This window comes from Stegodyphus dumicola, chromosome 11 (assembly GCF_044657685.1).
Source record: "Stegodyphus dumicola isolate Sdum_Otavi_A_Nest chromosome 11, ASM4465768v1".
Taxonomy (NCBI): domain Eukaryota; kingdom Metazoa; phylum Arthropoda; class Arachnida; order Araneae; family Eresidae; genus Stegodyphus; species Stegodyphus dumicola.
The window spans coordinates 112,460,695-112,469,566 of NC_140778.1; the positions used below are offsets into that span (position 1 = coordinate 112,460,695).

The following is an 8,872-nucleotide window of genomic DNA, read 5'->3' on the forward strand; positions in this document are numbered from 1 at the left end:
GTTCGCACTGTTAACAGAACTGCAAGTGCTTCTCTCTCAATCGCGGAATAATTTCTTTGTGTTTGATTTAAAGTTCGACTAAAAAATGCCACGGGCTGCTGATTTTGCGAAAGTACCGCTCCTACCGCATAATCCGAAGCATCCGCTGAAATTTCTAAATTCTCATCCTTTTCAGGAAATTTCAAAACAGGGGCTTGCGTTAATGCTTCCTTTAATTTTTCGAAAGCACTATTGGCTTCGGCCGTCCACGAGAATCTTGCCTTTTTCCTTTTTAATTTTAACAATGGTTCAGCAATAGCTGCAAAATCTTTTATATAGGACCTATAATATGAACTATGTCCTAGAAAAGAAGAGAGCTTCTTCGCCGTATTTGGCGGCGGATACCTTTGCACAGCGATTATTTTTGATTCGTCTGTCTCGATTCGTGTCTGAGATATTTTGTAACCTAAGTATTTTAATTCATGGGCTACAAATTTGCACTTTTCGATATTAAATTTTAGACCGGCCTCATTTAATAATGAAAACACCTGTCTTAAATCCTGTACATGTTGGTCCAGATTATCACTAGTAATAATGATATCATCTAAATAGATAAATGTGAACTTTCCAAGAACAGGCCTTTGCGCAATGTCCATACATCGCTGAAATGTTGCCGGTGCCCCCGAAAGGCCAAACGGCATACGCAGGAATGCATAAGTGCCAGACTTGGTTATAAAAGCAGTCTTAGGCACATCCTCCGGTCATGTATTTGGTAGAAGTTATGTTCCTTAGAATTTCTTCAATAATAGGTAACGGATATACCGGATATTTAGTCATGGAGTTTAAATTACCGTAGTCAATTGCGAATCTCCACCTTTTTGGATGTGTCAATGGATAGTCATTATTTTTCTTACATAAAACCACCGGGCTAGCATAACTACTTGAGATGGGCGTTATGATCGTTTTACGTAGCATATCGGTGATATGCCATTCTATAATTTTTTCCTTATTCTTGTCATACCGGTATGCTTTGTGGTGAACTGGCATTGAATCTCCGGTTTCGATACTATGGTTAGTAACCTGAGTAAATCCTGGAATATCACTAAATAACGAAGCAAATTCACTTACCACTTGTCGGATTCTTCGTTGCTCTTCCTTAGGCAGGTGGTCAAGGTTTAACATTGGTGGTTCTGTTTTCTCTTCTCGAACTGGTTTCATCGTCATCTTAAGGGACGCTTCGTTAAAATCCAGTGTTGCTTGTGCCTCTGAAATAAAATTTATCCCTAAGATGATATGTGCTTGCAGATTCTTTACTATAAAATTCATTATCTTTACTTGTTCGTCCTGGATACGAACGTATAGCGGTAATTTACCTATGCACTTGCATCTTTCTCCCTGCGCAGCTAACACTGTCGTATTATCCGAATTATAAATGCGGTATTTCCGAAAATACTTCCTAAAAAAATCTTTTGCTACACAGGAACACTGCGCGCCTGTATCCAGGAGTGCGGTGACTGGGATGTTATTCACCAACACTTCAATCTTTGGAAGAGTCAAATTTTTCACCATTACTGTATTTAGCTTGAAGGAAGAGGGTTTTTCTTGGCCTTCGGATTTCCGCACCCTCCCGACAGCAGAAATCCGTTTTAGTTTAAATCTTCTTTTTTCTTTTCCATGCTTTCCTTCTTTCTCCACTGGCCTTCAGATTTTTTTTCTGGATTGCTATTGAACTGTCGACGTTCGCCGGCTGTTTTTGGATACGCGGGTTTCCTTGCCCACTGATTCGCTTTGCTTCCGTAGCCGTGTGCTTGACTTTGCTGTGGTCTTGGCGCACCAAATTGGTTTCTTTGTTCATACTGGCGTCTTCTTTCAATGTCCGCCGTTCTTCTACTTTCAAACTGGATTTCTAGCTGAAATAACTTTTCCAGTGTAGTCGGATTCCTTAATTCAATAAAGTCTTGTACTTGGGGAAGTAACCTCGGCAAAATCACTTGAATTATCTCAGGATCCGGACGGTTTCCATACAAGAGTTTGAAGACGTGAATTTTTCTTAAAATAAAGGTGGATAGATTTTCGATTCGTTGCTGATATATGCTGAAAAGTTCCGTTTCTAATTTTGCACGATCCCTTACGGCAGGGAAGGCTTTTACTAGGGTAGTCTTGATATTTTCGTAAGTATAGGTGGGACTTCCCGCTTGACCCAAGAGACTTCTGCCTATACATTTGAACCAATTAAGCGCTTGGCCCCTCAAAGCGCTGGTAGCTAAGATGACTTTCTGGAACTCATGCACGGGATACATCATGAAGTGGTCCTCCAATTTTTCCTGAAAACTGGTTACCGGCGAGTTTCCATTAAATCTTGCTTCTGCTTTCATCGATGCGCGCATGGTCTGGACGATGTAACCAAATCCTTCCAGGGCGGCAGCTGGCATTTCTGGATTCTGAGCCGCTTCTGCAGGCAGCACAGGTTCTTCTTGAAACTCGGCCATGGTTATTCTTCTTCGTGCCACTATCAGGTTCAGTGTTCCTCCTTACTTGCTTTGGGAGCATTAAATGACCTGACTCGGAACAGGGAGCTTACTAAAGCTATGTTCAATAAATGTGGGAAGTAGACAAGATACACAGGAAGGGTATACGAAACCCTTTATTTTTTTCTCTCTTTACAATGATTTCCGGACTTCGGAATACAGAGACCAAACTCTTGTGGTCTGAACGTAAGAATATAATAATATTAACTAAATTCTAACTAAACTAACTTTGGATTAATAAACAAGTGTCTACTTGAAGATTGGCCGTATATTAACAGAAAGGCCGTATGTAGTACAGAGAACTGTTAACAATACGATACGTTTAAAATTATCAAGAGTATTAAACCTCTGGCCTTGAAGGCAACCAGCAACCGAGTAAAACTGCAATGGCAAGCGGCCTGCTCCTAATCACTCCTTCCTCTCTCTTGCTTGGTAAAAAGCCACAACTTAAGTACTTGGCGTTCGCAAGACAAATTTACATAAATAAGTTAAAGCTTTTAATTTTTGCCGGAAGTAGAAAATAAGAAGTTATAGTAAAGATTTAAAATAAAATAAACGTTAGTAAAACTTAAGATCCTTACAGTGTATGGTGAATTACCAGCCTGTTTCCCTAAAAAAACTCTTTTTTTAGGTAAGTAAGCCCTGTGTGCTTTACCATAATCCAAAATCTTTGGCGCATGTTACCTTATTATAAAAAAGGTTTGAAACTGATTTTTAGCTTAAACATTATTTTCAGTATTAATTATAACATCAATTGCATCAATAGTATTCTCAATATTAATCGCATGTTTGTATTCATACATATAATGTACACAAAAGCGGCAGGTAGAATAAATTTATATGAAATTTTACATCATAAAAATTTAGATTAGAATTGTTCACAGAACTTGAAGATTATATGACTAAAAGAGTCGCGTCTCGTAAAGGACGTTTAAAGGAAAAGAATTCGTTTTTCGTTCACATGAGGGGAAACCACGAAAGCTGCCCTGCAATTAACTCATTTGCCTAGATTTGAACACCTTCAAATTACCGTCTTTTGTGACCTTACCGAACTTAGCGCTCAGGGCTCACTCACTGTGAGATTGCACGAATACTTTAGGTAACTTAAGTATATTTGTTGTGATAATAATAAATTTTTGTTCATTTTTCATCGGATTTGTGCATTCATTTCGTAGCGAATCCGTACGCACGCAACACATGGATAGATTAGGTTTTGAAAACATAAATAAATACAGAAGGAAAAACTTGAAAGAAACAAGAAAGACAAGCAATTTTATATTATTAATTGTTTATAAATAAATCAGCATTTCATCGGCGAAGGCTATCTTTAATTGTGTAAAAATAAATTTTAATGACACAAAACGTCATTTAGTAAAACTGATCTGCATTATGAAATCAGAGTTACTCCTAAGACTTACAGAAAAGATTAATTTAGAATTCATGAATGATTAGTGATATATTAAATGTTTTTTTTAATTAGTCCGTAGAATTTCCCATTGTTTATCCTTACATCTTATTTTTCTTATCGAATTCGGAAAATGCCTGTAAAAATCATAATGATGAAGTCATGATAATGACAATATTTTAGTTACCTAGTTTTACATTAAATTCCAAAATTTTACAAATCCTCCCAAATATATAAAAGTAATAAAAAACTGAATTCATTTTTTCCAAATTTAGCTTCCGAAAATTAAGTGAAGACAATTGATAAAATGAACATTATATGTTCTGTTATTTTTAACTTCAATTATACCAAATTAAGTATTAAGTATTAAATTCAAATACTGAAAGCAAAATTGGTATAAGCAAGTTTATAGGAGTAGTAAAAAATTTAGGGAGTTAAATCTGATCTTTATGCTACACATGTTAATAAATAATACTCTGGTATAATTTGTCCCTTTCATAACAATTTAAACAATTACTTAACAAAAATTTCATTTATCATTGTCAGTTCATGTAACGGGATTAAACATTCAAATTTTTTAAGTGTTACGAATTATATTGTTAAATGAAAATAATTAGTAATATGCTCTAAAATATTTTCCACGTAATCCCTCTTTCAACAATAATTTGTCTATTCTTTTATCCGAAGCATATTTTAGATACCCTAGTGTATCAGACGCTTAGGCAAAGATTACTTAATACTAATTCACACTCCTTAATATACGAGAAGGAACATCTTCATACTCGCGGCAACACCTTTATGCAAGACGGCCACAGTTTGAAATACAGAAATGTTCATAAGCATGGTCTTATAAAAGGGTTTTCCTACCCTTATGAAGACCAGTTTGTAACTTGTAAAAAGCAGCCTTCCAAAATTTCCAACCTAGGTAGTAAATTTTTGAATTTTATGCCAAGGCATTATTATAAAAATCTGCATGATTTTAATTGCAGAATTTCAATATCTTTTGGCCCAATAAAAGTACTGACATCATTATGAAGCATTTCTTCAAGAAGAGAAAAGGGTATTCAAATGTCAACATTTGGTATTCTCTGCTCTTTACAACATCAGTTATTAAATCTTAAATTCCATACAATAATCTCTTATATACTTATTTTTATTGTACAATCAAATTGTACTTAATTTGCAGTATTTAAAATAAAAAGGATTACTTTTTAATATAGAAATATGCAATAAATCAAGCTGAATTCGTAGAACAGAAATAAATGAGCAAATTTTCGAAAAGTGAATGTCTTTTTTTTTACTCCATTTGGAAATACTGAAATATTAATAAATTATTTTAAAATACATTATTTATCCGATTGAATTGATCTGAAGAGGGACATTTTGCTTAGTTTTATAATTATTTTACAAAAACTGCAATCATTTTACATGCAAATTCTGTGCAGTCGGAAGTAAGCACAGATGTTCCCGTTTTGTCAATGGTTAGCGAAGACGATTTACATCGCATTTTGTTTCCTTGGTATTTAAACAAACTATAAAAGTTTCTAAATTAACATCGGAAATAAATTTATTTTTGCGTATAATAAATTTCCCTTTAGAGGGCCTCTGAAATGAATTCATAAATCAAATTTTCTACGAGAAAACAGAAGTATCTTTCCATGCGCCTCCAAATATAGTTCTGTTTCTGGTGGTACATATACAAAACAGCCCGATGTATCCTATGTAATCTCTGACAGCTAACAGTTTTCTTCCAGCCTTTACTTTTCGTATATACAAGTAACAGTTAACCAACAAACTTAAAAATAAAAGTAAGTATATTTTCTCCCAATTACGGGCCCATACCGTCCACAGACGTTGGCCACTATAAAGTGCCAGAAGTGGCGATCCCTTTATTATGGAGGAACCTAATAGGTGGTCCACTATGCTTCGTATGAAGGGAGCGCCAAAAACAACCATGCCTTCTATAGGATTCCAAACTCGGGCCCCTTATAAGTAGTTCATTTGGAGATGGTTGAGGTGCCCATATCTGAGTTCGTAATGTCCTAATTTCAAACAGCTGTTCGGTGTGGTGTTTCTTCAGTGTATAAATATGTATAACATACTTGATAAATAGTTCATTTAGAGATGGTTGAGGTGCCTATATCTTAGTTCGTAAATTGCAGAGGTCCAAGAGGCTGCATAATCGAATTCTTAGTACGAATAGGATTCTTAGCATGCGGCGCCGCATTCGGGTTAAAGCTGTTGAGCTCAGAGCGCGTCAAAGATTAAAAGAGCGACTGTAACTCTCAGGGTCCATGATGCAAATAAAAATTAAAAAAAAAAAAAAATTATAACTCGCCGGTCTGGTTATTCGTTTTTGCGAACTCGGGCTGATAGATCACGCAAGTATACTAGACCTATGAAAAGTCAAATTTCTAAGCCCCGCCTCATCGACACACCGCTGAGCTGATATAGACAGGTCCACTTGTTTTTCCTTTCCTCTGCTTTAAATGTTTCCGAAGTATTTTTTGCCTATGCTGTTTGCAATGCGTAGGGTGTTAGAACCAAACCGCAATTGTTGCCCTTCTTTCATAATTTGTCATTTTATGAGTGGCAACCGTCGGATCTTAGTTCTAGTTTGTTCTTGTTCTATGGGTTTTGAAAATAGAAATGACACTTTGGAAAATTAGATGTAAAATTATTTAATTTTAAGTTTATTAAAAGAAAAGAGAAAGGTTAGTTCTTTTAAATCTCGAACAGTTGCTGACGACGGACGTCATCGGTAAAAGAAGTCAAGTTAATTTTATTGGTTTTATTGAATTTAACATTATTTGATTTTTAGCCCAGAGGATCCTTAACTCAGAAGGGCTTTTAATTTCGTTTTGGCATTTTGTGTCGATTCACTATAAACGGCAAATCAATTTTTAAATTGTTGCCACCAAATATTAGAGCCCTGTATTACAATATTTAAAAAAAATTAAATAGTGAAGAATGTGCATAAATGAACACATGTTTCTCGCACTGTGATAAAACAACGGTACCTAGAGCCATCCAAATCTGAATAACGTACGTCTCCACCCGAATATGGAAATCTGGAATTTGTTTTATTAGCTATTTCATAATTTGTAAAGGTTCAGCGAATTTCTGATTCACAAACACAACGATTTCCAAGAGAGCAATGGCAACATTGTAAGGGGAAAAAGAACATTATCTCCAGCGCGCGAGACTGTGTGTCGGAAATTCTAAAGATACGTTCTTTTAAATATTTAGCGATATTGCTCTTTTATTGAATTTTAAGCGCAAATAACATGATATTTAATAAATAAAGGTAAGACAGAAAACGTTAAGAAAATCTCCCCTTTGGGCGTAATATAAGGTCTGAGCGCAGAGATTTTTTTTTCTTCTACTTTATCTGGGAAAACGAAACTTGTTACTTTAGAGCGTTTATCTGTTGAACTTAGTACTACATTTGATACTCAAACATTAAAATTCAGAACGTCCTACAACGTCCATACATATTAAAGGAGACTGCTATAGGCACAGGGTGCCACTTATTTGGATCTGAATCTTTAATTCATGCGCTATTGAAAGGGGTAACAACAAAGAGAGAAAGAAACTCACAAACGCTATGAAGTGAACCTTAGAAGTCTAAAAGGTGATTTTCAAATTCCTTCTTCCTACATCAGATGTATCAATATTTTTCTTTCAATTTTTTAGTTCTTGTGTCCATGGCCCAGGCTGTAAACTGACTATTCGTCCGCAAATATTCGACTGTTCCAATACGATTACTTGTCCAGAAAAATCTTCCCACTAGACAATTCTTCCCACTGGGCGATTGTAAGTCTAATATTGGTTTTCTCTACTCCTTTTACTGTTAGTTGCTTTAACGTTATGCAGTAACCATCATATTCTGCACTAAAATTCTTGGGTAGTTTCAGATTCATTGTGAACACATCCTATGTGCTGTACTGAGAGAAGGTGTCCAAACACGGAGGCTCTAAATTCACACCGTTAGGAGTCGGATAGTATGAGTCCCGTACTTGCTGTATTGCCTGGTGTGCACGGTGATCTTTCCGTTGCAAAGAGTAGGTTCCACAAAGACATTGTTGCCAGTATGTGTCGGCTCCTCTGGGAATGCGTCTTCAGTAAACCCTCCATTGCGCTAAAAGAGAAAAAATAATTATGAGTCGTTTAGTAAAAGAATAATAAGTCTGCGTTATAGCAAGAATAAAATCTTTCCGTAATACTTACTTTCTTCTTAGATGTATTATGTTCGTCTATTTTTCGTTTGCCATTAGCTTTCTCGAGATGGGTGTTTCTCTGGTCTTCTCATGGTGTCGCTCAGAATCTGAAATCTTCAGTACATCCGCGTTGAGATGCTCGTTCTCGAACTCGTTGGGTGTTGTTCCAAATCCATCTGAAAAATATAAATTCAAACTATAAAGGCAATGCCAAAAATACAGATTTTCGTACTCAAATTAAATAGTAACATTGAATATATGAGTACAAACACGAAAAGGTTCTATGATAAAATACATACCTCGAATAACAAGTCTTGATTAAAAAAGGAAGTGCGAAAGTAGGAGCGAAGCATACAGCACGAACAGAAATGATGAAAAAGGGTCCAGCGTCTTTCTGTACAGGACTTGGTCAGGATCCACGAGAATCTATCAGAAAGCGCTGTGCGTAAGTCTACTGCCCTCTAGCGGTCGTTGCTGAAATAAATAAAATGTTCTAGAAATTCTAACATGTATATGCATGCTGCAATCAGGTTGCGCTTTAGTATGACATCAGAGCAGCGGGGAGTTCTACGTCAATCGATAAACGTGTACATGAAACCGGATTACACCATACACAGGATGAAACATGTGGCTGACGTAGCAATAGCAAGATAATCCGAGGTGACAATGCGTGATGACGTCACGAACAGAATGCAACGCGTCCGTTGTTGTTGATGTAACAACCCGCACGTGCTCCTCCG

At 36.1% G+C, this 8,872-nt stretch overlaps 1 long non-coding RNA gene across 1 annotated transcript; it reads right to left on the minus strand.

Annotated features, from left to right (window-relative positions):
- Nucleotides 1–7,457: 7,457 nt before the first annotated feature.
- LOC118202303 (uncharacterized) lies at nt 7,458–8,565 on the minus strand. Its single transcript, XR_004760378.2, has 3 exons — nt 8,432–8,565; nt 8,143–8,308; nt 7,458–8,053 (listed from the first exon to the last, which is right to left on the minus strand). It is a non-coding gene; the product is annotated as an uncharacterized LOC118202303 (long non-coding RNA).
- Nucleotides 8,566–8,872: the final 307 nt, after the last annotated feature.